The 16,372-nt window shown below is 44.0% G+C and overlaps 1 protein-coding gene across 1 annotated transcript in view; it reads right to left on the bottom strand.

Annotated features, from left to right (window-relative positions):
• fbxl17 (F-box and leucine-rich repeat protein 17) overlaps positions 1-16,372 on the bottom strand; it is a 210,350-nt gene that overhangs the window by 175,972 nt on the left and 18,006 nt on the right. The window lies entirely within an intron of this gene.

Below are 16,372 nucleotides of genomic sequence, written 5' to 3'. Positions count from 1 at the left end.
AAGAGGTCGGGCGTATACCCGAACCAGCGGGGTTGAGGAGTGACGCTGAGTAGGTTGCCTGGCTGTGGAGAGCCAAGCTGGCCTGAGGGTAAGCACTGATTTACCGCCTCTTGCAAAGAACAAATAAATCAACCATCACACTGAGCCAGACACAGACCTCAAGAGATGCCTCAATACCGCTGTTTATCGATCTCCCTGTGTGTGTTTGTGCGTGTATGTTTGTGTGTGTGTGTGTGTGTGTGTGTGAGAGAGAGAGAGAGAGAGAGAGAGAGAGAGAGAGAGAGAGAAAAAGCGTTATTTATGTCGCAGTTTATTCATTTGTTGGCAAGAGGTACTTTATCTAGCCTGTGTTTGAAAAAGTTAATGCGCTTACTTTTAAATTAAAGACCCACTTAGGTAAGGTTGGAGGGCAAATAAGTGTGGTAGGAGAGGAAGAGAGGAGGAGGAGGAGGAGAAGGAGGAGGAGGAGGAGGGCAGCTCAGTTGAGAAGGCCAGCAACCCTTGCTGACGAGAAGGATATTGAATTTCAATTAGCGCACACCTGCATTTACATACAGCCTACATGGCGATGCTTGGGTAAGCAATTTAACACTCCAATTCAAACAGCTGCTACGTGTCATTTGCATAAATTAATAGAGCAAATTAAAATTCTATTGAAGTTTTTTTTTCCTCCCTTCCTGCACGTATTTTCCTCACTCTTCCTTTAAAAGTGAGCAGAAATACCAGCAAGGGGTCAGGGCAACAAGTTGGCCGATCCAATTTGTGACTCCCTGGAGGAATTAGGTCTCCGCCTGTTTTGACTAAATATAAACAGCAGGTAGCTGACAGTTCCACTCACCGTGTTGCCGCACCGACGCTACCCCTGTCAGTGGCACATTTGATTCATCCAAGCAGCAGCAAGCAATCAAGATCTGCCAGAGTCGGGAGTCTAAAACCAAACACTGAAAACACCACTTCAGGGCCAATCTCCTACAGCCTCAACGCACTCACTGTGAGGGGTCTCAAACAGAACCGAAGCAGCATCCAGCACATACCGGCACACGCAGCCTACGACTTGGATGTGAACATGGAGGTGTCTAATTACTGATACTTTAATGATATGCGCTTTGGTGCAGTGCAATGTTCCTCCAGCAAGGAGAAAACGAGTGTGGCGTTTTGAGGTCAGTAACACAAACCGTCAGTCGTGCCAAGCAAAAGTGTCTTTAGCGTCCCACAGATTCATCGAGCCAGCTGGAGAAAGTCAAAACAAAACTGGGAAGCAAACAATTCTCACTCAAAAATAGCCGTGCAATTTTTTTATTTTTAGGGAAAAACAGGTCTGAAAAGCTTATAATGCAAACAATGGGTCTGCTCTTTTTCTCGACGGACAAAAGCACCTTTCATTCGCTACAGAATGTTCCTGTAATGATATCCTTATTTTGACTTCTGTGGTATGCAATACTTTTGTCAATAACAGTTTTAGTTTGAGAATTTCCTTTCATGGTTTACAACAAAAAGCCAGGCTGCGGCACCCCCGCTGCACTCTGCCCGGACATGAACACCCCATAGGACATCACACTCAGATGACAAGAAGAAAAAAAAACACACACACACGAAGGCTCTTCTTCCTCGGCTTCACTCCGTTCAGGCAACATAAATAAAGACAGAGCATTTCTCAACCAGGTAGTCTCAGTAATGGATATGCACGTACATGTCTGTGCAGACTAATAACTAATCATAATAATTTAATACCTTAATTTATAGAACGCTTTGCAAAACACAGTTATCAAGCGTTCAGACATAAAAATCAACAAATATATACACCAGAGGGAAGCGACTCATTTTAGAAAAAGTACTGCTAATTTATCTATTTATTTTACTTCATGACTTAATTTAATTACATTATCTTATTTTACTTAATAAGCAGCATCAAGAGCAATATTTTTGTTTTTATATATTTGACATTATTATCACTGCATACTTGTATTCTTTCTTTCTTTCTCTTTCTTTCTTATGTACCATGCATTGAAACAATTTGTGTTTCACACTTAATGCACTTATAAAAACCTAAAAACAAAAACAAACAGGAGAGGGCAAAGAACAGGACCAATCATATAAAATAATCTACATAAATTCAAGTCCTAATTAATGGTCAAAATAAACTTCAGAAGCCCTCCCAATCTGCTAAATATTTAGTGTTGCATAGAAATATATTAGATAATATTATATATTATACGTTAAAAATATAATAATACCATGTTAATAGTGAATATCGGCCTATAATATCAGCTTTTGGTAAGCACAGCTTGACCCCTCAGAAACTAACTCTGAATGAAGGATAAAGATATTTCTGTTTTTCTACTAAATACGTACCAGTTCAACCTGCTGTCATATTTAGCGTCATTTTCTTTAGTGTGTTACTTTTGAACTTTCAATTGTATTTATATTACGAAAACTGCAATTTCATTTAAAAATGTAAATGTGATGACATTATTATTATCCATCCATCTGTGGCCAGTTGAAAGCGCCTCAACAACAAACTGTGCGAGCAGTAATGTCCTCTGCATGTGACTCTTCCCTCTGCCTTTTTCGGACCTGCATGCTAATGATCTGCCACATACAGGAAATGTGCGACTGGCTTACAAGAGCCTGTGGCTGATCAGGTGTCGTTTTAATGTCTGCTGATGAAAGAGAGTCAAGTTCAGGATATTCTAGAAAAATCCACAGCTGAGAGGAGTGAAAAAAGAGGAATGCAGCAGCGATAGACTGTTGGCATAAAATCTATGCACATACGAGGCCCTGCCAGCAGAGCAAATCCGACAAAATCATAGTCTGGTCGACAGTATTCTCACCTCATGGCTGAGAGCTTATCTTCAGATCGGATGAAATGAGGACAATGTTCTGTTCCAGTCTCTGAAAGTACAGTCAGACATGTTTCGCTCTGTGGTCAGGTCTGGAAAAGAGTCTGCTTTTCATTGAACCTTAAATAGCTCTGACAAATAGCAAGACGGCTGTTACAGATTTTAACTGAGAAAACATTCAAATATGTTTGTGACATGTGCCAAGCTGCAGCAGAAACCCAGATGAGGAGAGTGAAGAACAGCTCTGTCACTGTCATTCCTGGAGACATCGCCCCCTGGTGGTGTCCTGAGCTATGTGAACTGATGATATCCGTAGCTGCAGAGCTGCTTCCAGGCCAGACGAGCCTGTCTGCCTGATCGCCTTCTCAGCTCTGTCTGTCTAAGAGGAATACAGTGGGGATCTTGTTACACACAACTGTTTCAGCTCTGTCTAATTTGTCCCCTCGCCATTCCCCGTCCCCCACATCTCTCTCCGGTTCCCTCCTTCATCGTCCTTCCCTCCTGAGCTCCCTTTCTTCCACCGTCTATTAGAAGCATTACTGAACTGTGACTGAGACATTTCAATATCGCCTCAGGATGCAACACACAGCGCTTAATTACCTTGTTAAAAAGGGAGGGAATTATAGAAATTCATTTTGCCTCTCTCCACCACCCCTGCAGTGTGCCCAGGTGTGGGCCTGCGAGGCGGCACAGAGGTGTTGTGCTGTAACCTCGGGAGGACGAGAGGCCAAGTTATGGGTGGACGCGCCCACTGCAGGCATCCGCTTGTCATCATTTAAACCCCAGCTCACATTAACAAACACACAAGCACATACACACTCTACTCAATCACATAACGAAGCAGTCCAATGAGGACAGCTCCATTCTTCAGAGGCCAAGTTAACCACAGTCATTAGTCTTGCTTTGCTGCCTAATTGGTCTGGCGGAGGCACAGGGCCCGTTGTCCATTCTGACTGAGTACTCAGCCCCTGAACACAGCACGCTGCAGAGCGTGCTACAGAAGAGCGCACTGAAGACTGAACTAAAATGCCCAAGTACACAAAAGAGTACACAGGTGTGTGCTCCCCTGCGTGCGCCACAATTACTGAAAGACTGCAGGTGACTTGCACGTACGTATTCTCATGAAGATGAGCACAACATAAAATGCACAAGAGTGCAATCGACCTCGTCTAGCATTTGTTTAGCAGACATGCTGTGAGGCTCGGTGTTTCATGCAGCAGCCTGGTAAATGAAGTTTAAGGAGGGAAGTCATTAAGAAGAACAGAGGCGTATGCCTCTGCTAAAGCACATAGACTGTGCTGCAGCATGATCAGCCAGTACAAAGAGTGGCTTCAAACCGCCTTACACAGCGCTGATTCAATCTGTAATCAGCTCAGTGACATCTACGTCCAGCTCACATTATCAGACTGAGATGCATGCTGTTTAGGGCTGTCACGATGTTGGAAAAACAAATTGAACTACCGTTTGAACACGGAAAAAATTAAGTATTCAATCTTCAACAGTGTTAATCTTGAGTGTGTACGTGCAACAGCTCATGCCTTGTTCTCCAGCAGGGGGAGCATGTAAAGTCTGCCCTCACTCTGATCTATTACCTGGTCTGATGTACAGAAAACTATGACACCAACAATCTGAGGAGTGAGGAGTGGAGACATTTTGAATTCATCACCACAGGGGGGAAAATCATTGATAAAGGTGAGTTTGTTTTGCACTTACAGCAGCATTAGCACAACCACAAATTTCATAGCTCATCAATAGAGGCACCACAAGTGAACTGAACGTCCATTCTGAATTTACTATTGAGCTATGTAGAAGAATGTTCCTGTTGGCTCTCATTTGTTTGACAGTGACAGCCCAAATTGTGTGAGTTACATTTTTTAAATATTGAGTTTTAAAGACTGTTACTTTGTCAAACACATCTGGAAATAAGGCGCAGACCCTGCTACCAAAGATGCTCCAAACTGCTTTAAATCTGACATTTAAACCAGTGATCACTTCCTGACACTGATTCCAATTTCTGGCAGTGGGCGTCAGGTGATTGACAATAAGCATGGCATTATATGAGACGAGAAAACACTCATCCTGGGCAACAACTCGGGAAACCAAAACAAATTAAGGCTTTGTATTTACTGTGATGGATTACCTAGCTAAAGCAATTTTCAACTCTGTGTAAATTGTTTTTGTATTGTACAAGACTGAATGGCAGTAAATGAGTTCTTCTGATGGGAGAAAATGAGCGCTTGATGAATACACCAGCAGTCTCCAGGGTAGACAAGAGTACACTTCTGTACACTAGAAGTACAAGTACATGCTGAGAGGAAGAACTCGGGGAAGCAGTACCCAAGTTCCAGGGGAATTTAAAAAAAGGAAAAATTAAAAATAATTTGTGCGTGCACACGTCTTTGCTGAGTGCAGCTGCTCCTTTCGTTGTTTCTTTTAATGCTACTGCTTTCAAGCAGCGTCGCAACAGAAAACAACCAGTCTGAGGAGGAAATAACGGCTCCTGCAATAAGAGGCCGCAGTCAGAGTAACAGCAAAACCGATCTTCTAAGAAACTGAATAACAAGACAAAATGCATGATCCGAGTCGAAATCCCTCTCTGTCAATGTTAAAATCCAAAGTTTGACTAACTTTTGTCAATTCATACTGTGGATGAATTTGCTTTTAATCGTAGCTGACACTCCCACAGTGCAGCCGAGTAACGTACAGCACGCCAGCGGCGTGCAATCACACAGCAGATAATGAGCACGCACACACACGCGCAGACACACTAGAGCAGCCCTCATCCCCAAACTGCCACACTGCATTGTTGTCGGCTCCTGCAGCGCGTAAGCCAAGTCTCCAAGAATCTCAACTCATCTATTACACTTCACTACATATTAGGAGCTAGAGTAAGGACCCTTAGAGACAGAGCCATCAGCTGTAAGTGGAGTCAAGTCTCTGTTCTAAGCACCACATTGATATTGCACAGGTAATTGGAACTCCAATGTCACTACTTCGTCTGAGGGACTTACATAAACAAGTACAGAGGAGATATTCCATTTATCTTACCTTGTGCCGAAGCAGGACACATCATTATACACAGAACAGTAAGTGTAGTGGTCTAACTAGGCTTGTATATTTGTGAAATGGATGGAGCTGTAGCATGTCCATGCTTTCTCCAGAAAGAATCGCGGCTCTCGTGGAGAGGCAGAGGAAAGAGAGGAAGTAGGGAAGCCGAAAACTGAGTCAGCCTCACTGCTTCTCCCGTACTTGACTTTAAAGTGAGTTAAGGCTTTCAAAGCTGAACAAGAATGATTGAAGCATTTCTTGAGGGACTCTAGATTTCCTAACTCTCCCCGCAAAACCGTTGAACATTTTCTCACATGCCTACCAACTCTTCCAATCAGATTCTTCTTTTAGCTGCTAATTCAGTGCAGCAAAATGGCAGCAGTTAGTGAAACCCACTTGAGTGTCAGTGTCATTGTGCCCCTGAATTTCAAGCTTTCAGCGCAGCGCAGCTCAGCACAGAAAGCGCTGGCTGACAATGAATTTCAGACAAAGGTGAGAGGGCAACAATAGTGTCTGAGTTAGGTTAGGGGGCAACAATGGTGCCAACAAGAATGTATGTGCTGTATGATAATTGCATTGTTATGGCCAGTCTGCTCACTAGAGGGTGAGTTTTCTCTGGACGTCTGAAGGTTGTCACAGTCCAGTAAATGTCCCCTGGAGGGCCACAGCGGGGGGTTCAAAAGTGTCCATCTGCAGACAGTTTCAGGCCAGTGCAGAAAATCCAATCCAAGTCTTGCCCGAGGACGAGGAGAAGTCATTCCTTTGAGTGTGTCACCGCTTTTAAACATTTCAGAGGCAAAAGGATGCCACATACGAAATGATGGATTCGGTAATTATGGCACTGTACAGACGCACAATCAGCCATACAGTAATTTTCCATATGCTGTGATTTATGTGCCATTTGAATGACAATGCCAGGGCTAATGTATGAACTGTTAGTGTCCCACGCTTTGCTTTCAGACAGAGGCAGCTGCAGCCAGACCACGCTAAGGGATTATTCAAGGACAGAGACAACGATAGCAGATATTAGACATCACACCGTCTACTGCAAGTCAAGCCACAGCTCATGCTGTCTAAAGTGTACACTTACTGCATACATTTCTATGCACCGCTCGCCCCATATTCCTCAGCATTTCCATTTTTTATGTTACATGGTGTTTGAACATGAGACAAAATGTGCGAAGTGTTCACCTCTCCAGATGGGTCTCGGTGTGAATGATTTGATTCGTATCCAAATTTCAAATCATATATTCGCATTTGCCAAAACAAATGCTCTGGTGTTCAGAGTAACAGAAGCAAGCAAAACCAGGTGTTAAAGCACCTTTCATTTCTGCCCAGCCTTGGCACCCACTGCGAGCCTGACTGTTCTTGTCATGGATCCATCCTTGATTAGCATTACCTACATTTCATTCACCTCCTGTGACATGCATCACTTTCACTTATTGTTTTCATGATAAGAGCGCTCTGAGGAGTGTTTACATTCCTGGTGGTGGTAGAAAAACGTTTAATGAAGCAACTTCAGGCTTATTTTAATTTACAAAAACCTGAACATTTACAAAGAGGAGTCAAACACAGAACACAGTGCATGCATGTGTTGCAATGTCACAACACACCTTTGTTTCAACCTAAAAAGTGTTTGAGTCTCCTCGTGTATTTTATTGACAGCGCACTCAACTGCTGTGACTCTACAAATAAGTAGATAAACTGATATTTGATCCATACATGGACACAGATGTTAAATCTTTCCAACATCATCTGCTCTTTTTCTGAGGGGTCTTTCGTTGACGTGGCAGGACAGTTTGCATTTGGCCCTCAACAGCAGCAGAAGGCAGAACTGTGAACTATTCACCACAATTCCTGAGCCAGCATTTTCCAAGCAATTTCATCAAAAACTTTTCTTCTATTGTATAAACAGCGAAGCTTTGCTGATCTGTCCCTTTTGGAGATGGAAGTCCCTCCTCGGAGACCCCAGGCCCAGTTTTTCTGCCTTCCTCTCCTGCTTTCTCTCACACACACACATTCACACAACACAAATAAAAGACAGCCCGTGTCTGTCCCACTGGTCTGGGAAAGGGTCACGGAGGTCAGACTTGCTGGGCCAGACTGCTCCCAGACACCGTGGCTGAGCTCAGTGTCACTCCGCCTCACACCGTGTCAGCGTGAAGTGACAGAGCAGACAAGACAGCCCCCGTCCTCCTCCTCCGACGACCTGCTCTCGCTCTTGTTCCTACAGTAATTCCCTATTGGTCCAGCAGGCGTGGGATGCCGGGTATGAGCTGGGATGAAAGGGCGAGTAGGGGCCAGCAGGATGACAATGGATGGGGCAGGAGGCCAAGGAAATGGGGAAACTCACCCGCTGGCCTGAGTTCCTGCCCTGTCTGATCAGAGACATTTTAGATCTGTTCCTACTGCCCGCGACCGACCTGTAGTGCCAAAGATCGCTGTCGGGGTTAAAGGTCGCTCCCTCTGCATGCCCTTATTGACCGAAATACTTTTCTGAAGATAAAAGTAACACAAAAACAGCGGGAGAAAATAACAGAAAAAAACGACGCTTTCATGCACATTAAAACATAATTGTATGTTTGCAAATTCCCCTACAAGCACGCAGAATAAAAGCCAGAGCATAAATAAAGGACTAATCCCTTCCCGCCCGTCGCCTTTGTCTCCGCTGACCCAGAGAGCTGTCAGAAGAGCAGAAAGGCCGTCAAACACGCCCACTGAGAAAGCTGAAACGGACCAGTGGCCATGACCTGGGCCTCAGGACAATGAACTGGTCAGAGGGAGGCTGAGGAGGGGGACAGAGATGCCTTGGAAGCCAAGGTGAATCACACACAAGAAGAAAAAGAAACGTGACCCAGTTTTCATGTAGAGGAGGGGGTGAGAGACGGAAGAATTCAACACAAAAGACAGGAAGCAAAATTAATAGCAGAGGGATACATCCTACTTTAACAGGGATGGATTGTGTCTACCTGGCTGCGGCCTTTGTTACTGCAAGTGTGAAGACATTTACTGGCTGCTGGAGAGATAAAATCAGAGTCATAGCCATGAATAATAGTACAGCCTTTCCTCTTGTTACTACTTCCTCTCAACAAAAATGAATGGAGGAGGCCATCTCTTTACGGAAGAAGAGATGGAGATTATGGTGCATTGAAGGCCAGGAGGAAAGGAAGAAAGGAAGGGGGGGGACAGTGAGGAAGGGAGGCAGTGCTGGATGGAGACAGCAGGAAGACAGAAAGGGCAAAAGACAGAACAGAGAGCGGATTAGAGGAGTGTCACGGCCCTGAGAGTTCACCATGCATCTCGACCCAATATCCTCTGCTCTCACCAAAGATAATAGAACGAAAGCAAGGGAAACCACGGGAGGGAATGGAAAGACACGAACACAACAAGCAGATGTGTCGTCTGGCCTGCGCTTAAATTAATCCTCCTCCCTCACCCCGCTTTCTTCCTTTTATCAGTCAGAACAAAGGGTCCTGCTTGTGCTTCAGGTCCAGACAACAGAGGTGGTTGGATGGTGGATTCAAGTCCTCGCTGGGAGAGGAGACTGGAAGGGGTGGGGGAAATAAGGGATTTGGGGATATGGGTGGGAGACGTGGGTAGAGTATGTGCCTACGTGCCAGGTCAGCCAGGGTCTTATGGCAGAGGGAAGATGGGAGATGAGAGAGGGATGGTGAAGGTTGGGGCTTTTGGGGAGCTGGCCGGGCTCCGGGAACACAGACAGAAGAGAATCAAACACTGGCTCTCACAGAGCTCAGACACACTCAAGGGGTTAGCAGCGTGTCTGGGTTGGAAGAAGAGGGAGGGAGGGATAGAAACAGACTGATCTGAAAACAGTACTTTGTCAGCTGCTCCAAACTTTCATTTTGTGTGTTTTGTTCATCAATTCCAAACTGATCTTTGAAACGATTTTAGACATTTTCTGGCATTTCAACGCCATCATTAAAAAGGAGTATAAGGAGTTTATTTTGGGGCCACAGAGAGAGCGGACGCTGCAGGTTCCCGTCTCAAAAACGGCAGAGATAAATGTTGTCGAAACTTAACAGTACAAAATGAAGTTATGACTTCAATCTGGAAATATCTGATGAAAGAATACGCAGCAGAAACCAGACCAGAAAAAGCACTCAGTGCCAACTTTTGGTGTTTGACCAAAGAAAGTATCAAATGTGGAAAACAACAGCAGACACACAGCTTGTCTGTGTCTCTGTGTGTATGCGTGTGTGTGTGTGTGTCCTCCATCCATGTTGGATGTCTTCTTCTCAGTCTGTCTTTAATGGACATCATGAAGCCTCCCAACATGAAACCATCTTTTTCTTTTCCTCTTGCTGCGGTCTGAACAATCGTGATATAAGAGCCCTCTGTAACGGAGAGCCAGTCTTGATTGGTCCCCGCGAGACAGGCACGGTAAACCCCTTCCTGGGGGCAACTGGCCCCAAACCCCTTCACAGGATTAGGGTTTGACCTGTGGAAATGCAGCAGATGAGCAGGAATGGACACACACTGAGCTGGAAAACCACAGGAGTCTTGGCAGCAGAACATCTAAGCCCTGAAAGAGACCACAGCACAAGCCAACATATCTGTGTTTGTGCATGTGTCCAATTACTGAGCTGTGTTTTTCTCCTGTTTGTAAGGAGGTGGCCCCTATGCCACCTGTTTTATTGCAAGATATTTTGGGTATTTTATGCTTTTATTATGGAGCGGACAGTACAGTAATTTCTGGAAATTAAATGATTGAGAGACGGGGAAGGACGTGCAACAAAGCCGGACTCAAATCAGGGATGCTGAAGTTTATGGTCAGTGCCTTAAACCCACAAGGTGAATCTTAAATGTTGTGGTTATGTTAAATTTGTAAATAAAAAAAATGATGCAGTTCGTTGCATATTGTGTCAATAATCTCCAACCACTTCTACAAAACATTCTGTGAAGACAGTCTGGATCATTTTCTTATTAATTCCCTACTTCCAACAGGCTCACTGGTAGTCCATAGATGAGAGTAAGATAAAAACTAGTCAGGACACACACACACTAACCTAGAATTACAGAATGGGACGTATATGAGATCATGGTGACCTCTGACCACGTTTGTGTCAAATTTGAAGAAATTCCCTGAAGGCATTCCTGAGATATCGCCTTCATGGGAACGGGAGGGACGGACAACCCGGAAACATAATGCCTCCAGCCATGGCTGTCGTCAGTGCAGAGGTACAGAAACTAGAAAATTACCCAGCCACCGAAGTGGGATAATGTAAGCTGGGAGTGAGAAATATGAACTCTTCTGAATCATTTGGTATCAGTGTGTGTCTGAGTTAGTGGGCTTTGAATTAAAACACAAACACTCACCTGCCAGTGAGGCGGCTCATGACAACAGTTCGTTTATCTGTTTATTTCTCTAAGGCTGTGCATATAAATTAATCCTATACAAGTAAAAAAGAGACTAGTTTTAGACTAGATATGCACTGAAAAGTAAAGATAGTGACAATAGTAAAACTGACAGAACTGATTGTAAATGACCCATTTCTTAATGTGAGATCTAAATGAAAAACACAGTGTGTGTTATAATCTCTGACACAGTATGTGCTGCGCGTGTGGAGCTTTAACAATAGTCAGTGAGTAAAAGGAACAACATAATGATATTGCTTGCAGAACCTCTTGCAATACACAGAACAGTGATTAAATGTTCTTAATCACAGGTGCATAATCATGTGCACTCCTGTATCTGCTTGTAAGCTATTTGCACTGTGTAAAGCACGACCGTACAGCTATAAGACAAGCTGACAGACTCTGCTGCTTCCCTCTGGAAAATAAAGTCAGACCACTGCCACATATCAACAGGGACGAGGAAGGAGCTTTCCTCTGTTGTTAGAGAACAACTTTGATCAAAGTTATTTCTCCTCATCCATCTCTGACTCTCCTGGCCAGTCATAAATCATCTTCACTGTACCAACTGTCAGGCTCAGTCCCAAAGCCGTGAAGAGCTAATTCACCAGCACAACGCTCCGAGCCCATCTCTGCTCTGCTGCCTTAGCATGTAACAAAAGAGCTACAGACCACCGTTCGTCCTGGACTCACGGAAGCGCTCCCAACCAACATTTGTAAATAACTTAACCTTGATCGCTATTATTATCCTAATTACTTCACACAAGAAATGTGTCGTACAGTCACACAAACACACACACACACACGGCCAGTCAGCTGTTTGTCAGGAGTTAATAATTGTCAGGATGATTCTTTCCAAAGCATTTGCAATTAAAGGGGGTCTTGCATACACTTACACGCAAGAAAAACCGTCTCTTTAGAAACTGGCATGCAGCACCTAAACGGAGTCCAACTTGATGTCTAGTTGACACGACTGAGACAAACCTTTTTAGCCTTTAACTCCCTCATGGACTGGAGTCATAAAATTATTTGCTTGGCTGCACTGAGTTCTGCCAGAGCGTATCTGCAATGCTAATAAACTCCATTGGCGCTGGCAGGTAATAGCATGCTACTGTAACTTTTCTACCTCAGCTCAGCACAGCTCAATCAGCCCCCGCCAGAGGCCTCTCCTCTATGAGTCCCCGTGGCTCGGAATCAGCAACTTTCAATCTCGGTGTGTTAGCACGCAAGAAGACGCAACTGTACGTTTGGGATGGGTGATGAGACAAGCAGACAGCGCAGCGTGAGAGTGAGAGAGGAGCAGCGCCGGCACGCACACACACACACTGTCGCACGTACAAATACACACATGCTGTCTAATATCAGCACGGTCCCCGACTCCCTTTAAGAGACCTGAGAGCCGAGGAAGAGGAAATAAATACTCTGCTTTATTACTGGGAGAAAGACAGAGAGGAGAGACGAGGGGAGGAGGAAAAAGTAAAATAGAGAGGCCGGATGAGACTGCACACACTCTCTTTCTCTCTCACACACACTCACGCACACACACACACACACACAGCCGTGGCTGGCTCTACCTGATCTTGCTGATTCCCATATAGGAGTGGAGAACTCTTTAATTCCCCCAGTCAGCAGACCTCCCTCACCCCGTCCTCTCATACGCTGTCAGTAGATAAAGTAGAAAGAGAGCCTGTGCACAATATGCTATATTATAATATATACAAATCATGGTACATACCAACATCTCTCACATTATGAGGCAAAGATGTGTCTCTTTCTCAAATTAAGAGCACTAGCAGCGTGTAAACGGGTGCCAAAAAACAGAATAAAGTGCGTTTGTTCACAATAAAAAACCCCACAGGGTACCTTTAATTAAGATTCACAGACCAATGTTAGCTCTCTAATTTAAAACTGCACAGTGGTTGTACTGTACAAGGTGAGCTACACTGGATGAAATCAGTTCCTGCAAGCATGATCAGATCTGAAGTGCAGTTTTGTTGAGTCAGATCAAAGCTGTTTTTGATCTTAATGCTAACACTGGGGGGGGGTTAGTTATCTCATATCTCTAAAATAACGTATTTTCTACTGTTGATAGAACTTGTTTCAAATGAAAAGTTCTGCTCATAAAAATGCGTATTTTTGGTAATTTAAGCAAACTAAGTTCTTTAAAATAAGGCTTTATTTAGCCCCTCGGCCCAGTTCTCAGGTCTCCAGTCCTGCAGGTTTCCATTCAAACTTTCCTTTTGTGCACCATTAAAAGGTGCTGCCTGTATGCCGTGTTCATGCTGTATCAGAGTCATTAACAAGTAGGAAATATTACCAATTTCCAACTTGTAAAAAGTGTTTATGAAGTTCCTTAAAACTAAACATACATGGATATAGCACTGCATTGGCATTTCACGGTATTTTTAACCATCTCACGGCCAACTCTGAAATCATAAAACAGCCATGAGTTGTCCTCGGACATGAATGTTCCCAAGTGTATGGGAGTCTTTCCCAGCTCTTCCGATAAACGCGCATTCAAAGGATCCTAACGGAAAAAGACGCCCTACAGCATTAAAGTGTCAACTTTTTAAATAGAAAAGTCTAAATATCACCCAAAGGCACTGCCATTAACAAGACCTACTTCCTACGTCTTCCCTCTGCTGTTAACTGTTCTCCCACCTCGTTCGTTTTCTATTCAACCGAACTGATTCATCTGACTTAACAATCCCTTCATTTCACTGCCAGACTCTCAGACGGGAGTGTGAGAAAGTGACTAAGAAGGCCAGGATTATCACCTCAATACCTTATCTTTTCTTGATACAAGCCTGCAGGCGGAGGGGCGAAGGTTTCTCCTGACCGAGTGCCACACAGGGACCTGACAGGCCCTCTACAGTCAACATGGACATCCCCTGGCACATTCCTGTGGTACCCCACATAGCGAAGGGAGACATTTGAAAGTGTATATATAGGCTGTGTGTGTGTGTGTGTGTGTGTGTGTGTGTGTGTGTGTGTGTCTCCAGCCGTAGTAATCCCACGCTACTCTGGCACGGCTCCAGCAGACATGATGGGAACACCACAATGGATTACTCATGGAAGAGAGGGATTTACAGAGGGAGAGAAAGAGATCAATGGAGGAAGGTACAGTAAAAGGGGAGGCAGAGCAAAGAGTTTCCTGAATACCATTAGTCTGTATCTGCACAGACGCAGTCAAAGAGGGGTAATCAGTTTAAGATTACCCTTTCTATCAATACACTTCAGATGAAGTAAGAGTAGAAAAGCACAGGGGAAACGGAGAGCACTTCAGTTTTAGAAGAAACTGCACAACCACTGACATAAGTTGCAGAATATAAGGGAGTAAAAACATGGTGAAAAAACACCACACCCTATGAATTATGAGCAAAAATAAATCTTTCAAAGCTCATAAAATAACAGCGGTATAACATTTTGAGGTGAAATCGAGTTCTACTTGGAAAAAACTGATGTATCATTTTAGGAAGAATAGTCATGTTTGCCATCTTATAGATCAAAAATAAACTATTTTGATTGGAGGAAAAAGCTTAGTTTTGTTGCAACGACTTAAGCTTTTGAGTTCTCAGAGCTCACCAGTTCTCCGGGTTTTTGCTCCAGCTCTTCTTTTGCATACCGGATCCCATTAAACAGCGTAACCCTTAATGCCTCACAAGTCCATCTCCACCAGCTTCCTCCTGTTGCAGATTCAGCTGTAGGGATGCTGCCAATATGCAATCATACTGAGGCATAAGGACAAGATGTTTGTGACAATGTTCCTTTTCCACCACAAAGCACTGACTTTATTTTTCAACAGGGAAATAAAAACTCTTTAATGATGATCGTTCTTAAATATTAAATAGGATCATTCTATTACTGTACATATCAGATGTCCATGTTTGAATATTTGAATCCTGACAAGGAGTGTAGCCAATGAGAAACAGCTAATTTTTTTAAAGTAAGTATCAAGCTGTGACCCTGAAACTGCAGTACATGTACATATTGAAGTGTGATTTTTGAGCCTCTAACGTACACAGTGGATGTTTGGGCAGAAACTGCACTGCGCACCACCTGCAGATTGACGCTTTAAATTGGATCAGGTGTGCCAGAACAAGGCTGAGGCAAAAACGTGATGTCTTGGGTTTTCATGACAAGTGTGCTGAAGCCAACAGCTTTAATAATGAAATACATGTCACACACAAGAACACAGAGAGCAAAACCAAGACTCAGAGGCATGTGTTAGCTAGCTCGCTCTCTCGCTCACACACACACACACACACACAGGGCACATCACCCTCCCACCAGGCTCAGCTGCTCCTCTACCTCCCACCACACTGACCTTCACCTGTCACACAGGCTTCATATTTACAGCCACTACAGCCCATCTGCCCACACTCAGCCCTGACTGTCAATCAGCAGCAAGCTGCCTCCCCCTCTGCTGATCCATCTCCAGGCCTAAAGTGCTGAACCACGCCACCCAGCACAAACAGTGACACCACCAACAAGTGATCTAGCGCTTGATGCTACTTTTTGCCAAACTGATACATTTATATATTGATAAATAGCTTACACAGACTTTATCCTAAACAGTGGCTTCCTGTAAATTAACTCAATGATTTGGAATCCTTTGGACTATTTTGACACTAGATTTTATCAATCTTTTACATATCTTACGTGCATACACTAATCTGTTAAAAACAGAGTCTCTCCGTGCTGAATCTGGCTTCATGCATCACCACACAGGAGTAAGGAATGGAAATGCATTTAACATTGAACACAGAACTCAAACCAGATATCATACATTGCGGGTGACAGGCGATTTGAGCCGGCTTTGAGCAGAGGGGCTGCTGCTACGTAATCAAAAAGAACGCATGAAAACTGTCACCTTGCTTTCGAGCATACTGTATCAACAGTATGTCTAATGGGATGTAGTGGCCGCCAGTTGTGCACAGTCAGTTCTTATTAGTTCTAATCTCAGTCCTGTGCATGTATAGAAAGGTCAGCTACAAATTCATTTTGTGCAACCACAGACATGTGAGCACACCTTTGTTTCCAGTAATTGCTCATATTTTCATCCCTTCACTGCTGTCTAGAAAAGTGGGGCAAATGCTCCAGGTAGTACA

Source organism: Chaetodon auriga, chromosome 5 (genome assembly GCF_051107435.1).
Source record: "Chaetodon auriga isolate fChaAug3 chromosome 5, fChaAug3.hap1, whole genome shotgun sequence".
NCBI classification, from domain to species: domain Eukaryota; kingdom Metazoa; phylum Chordata; class Actinopteri; order Chaetodontiformes; family Chaetodontidae; genus Chaetodon; species Chaetodon auriga.
The sequence above is the reverse complement of the archived record's forward strand: the minus strand, read 5'-3'. Positions and strand labels throughout refer to the sequence as shown.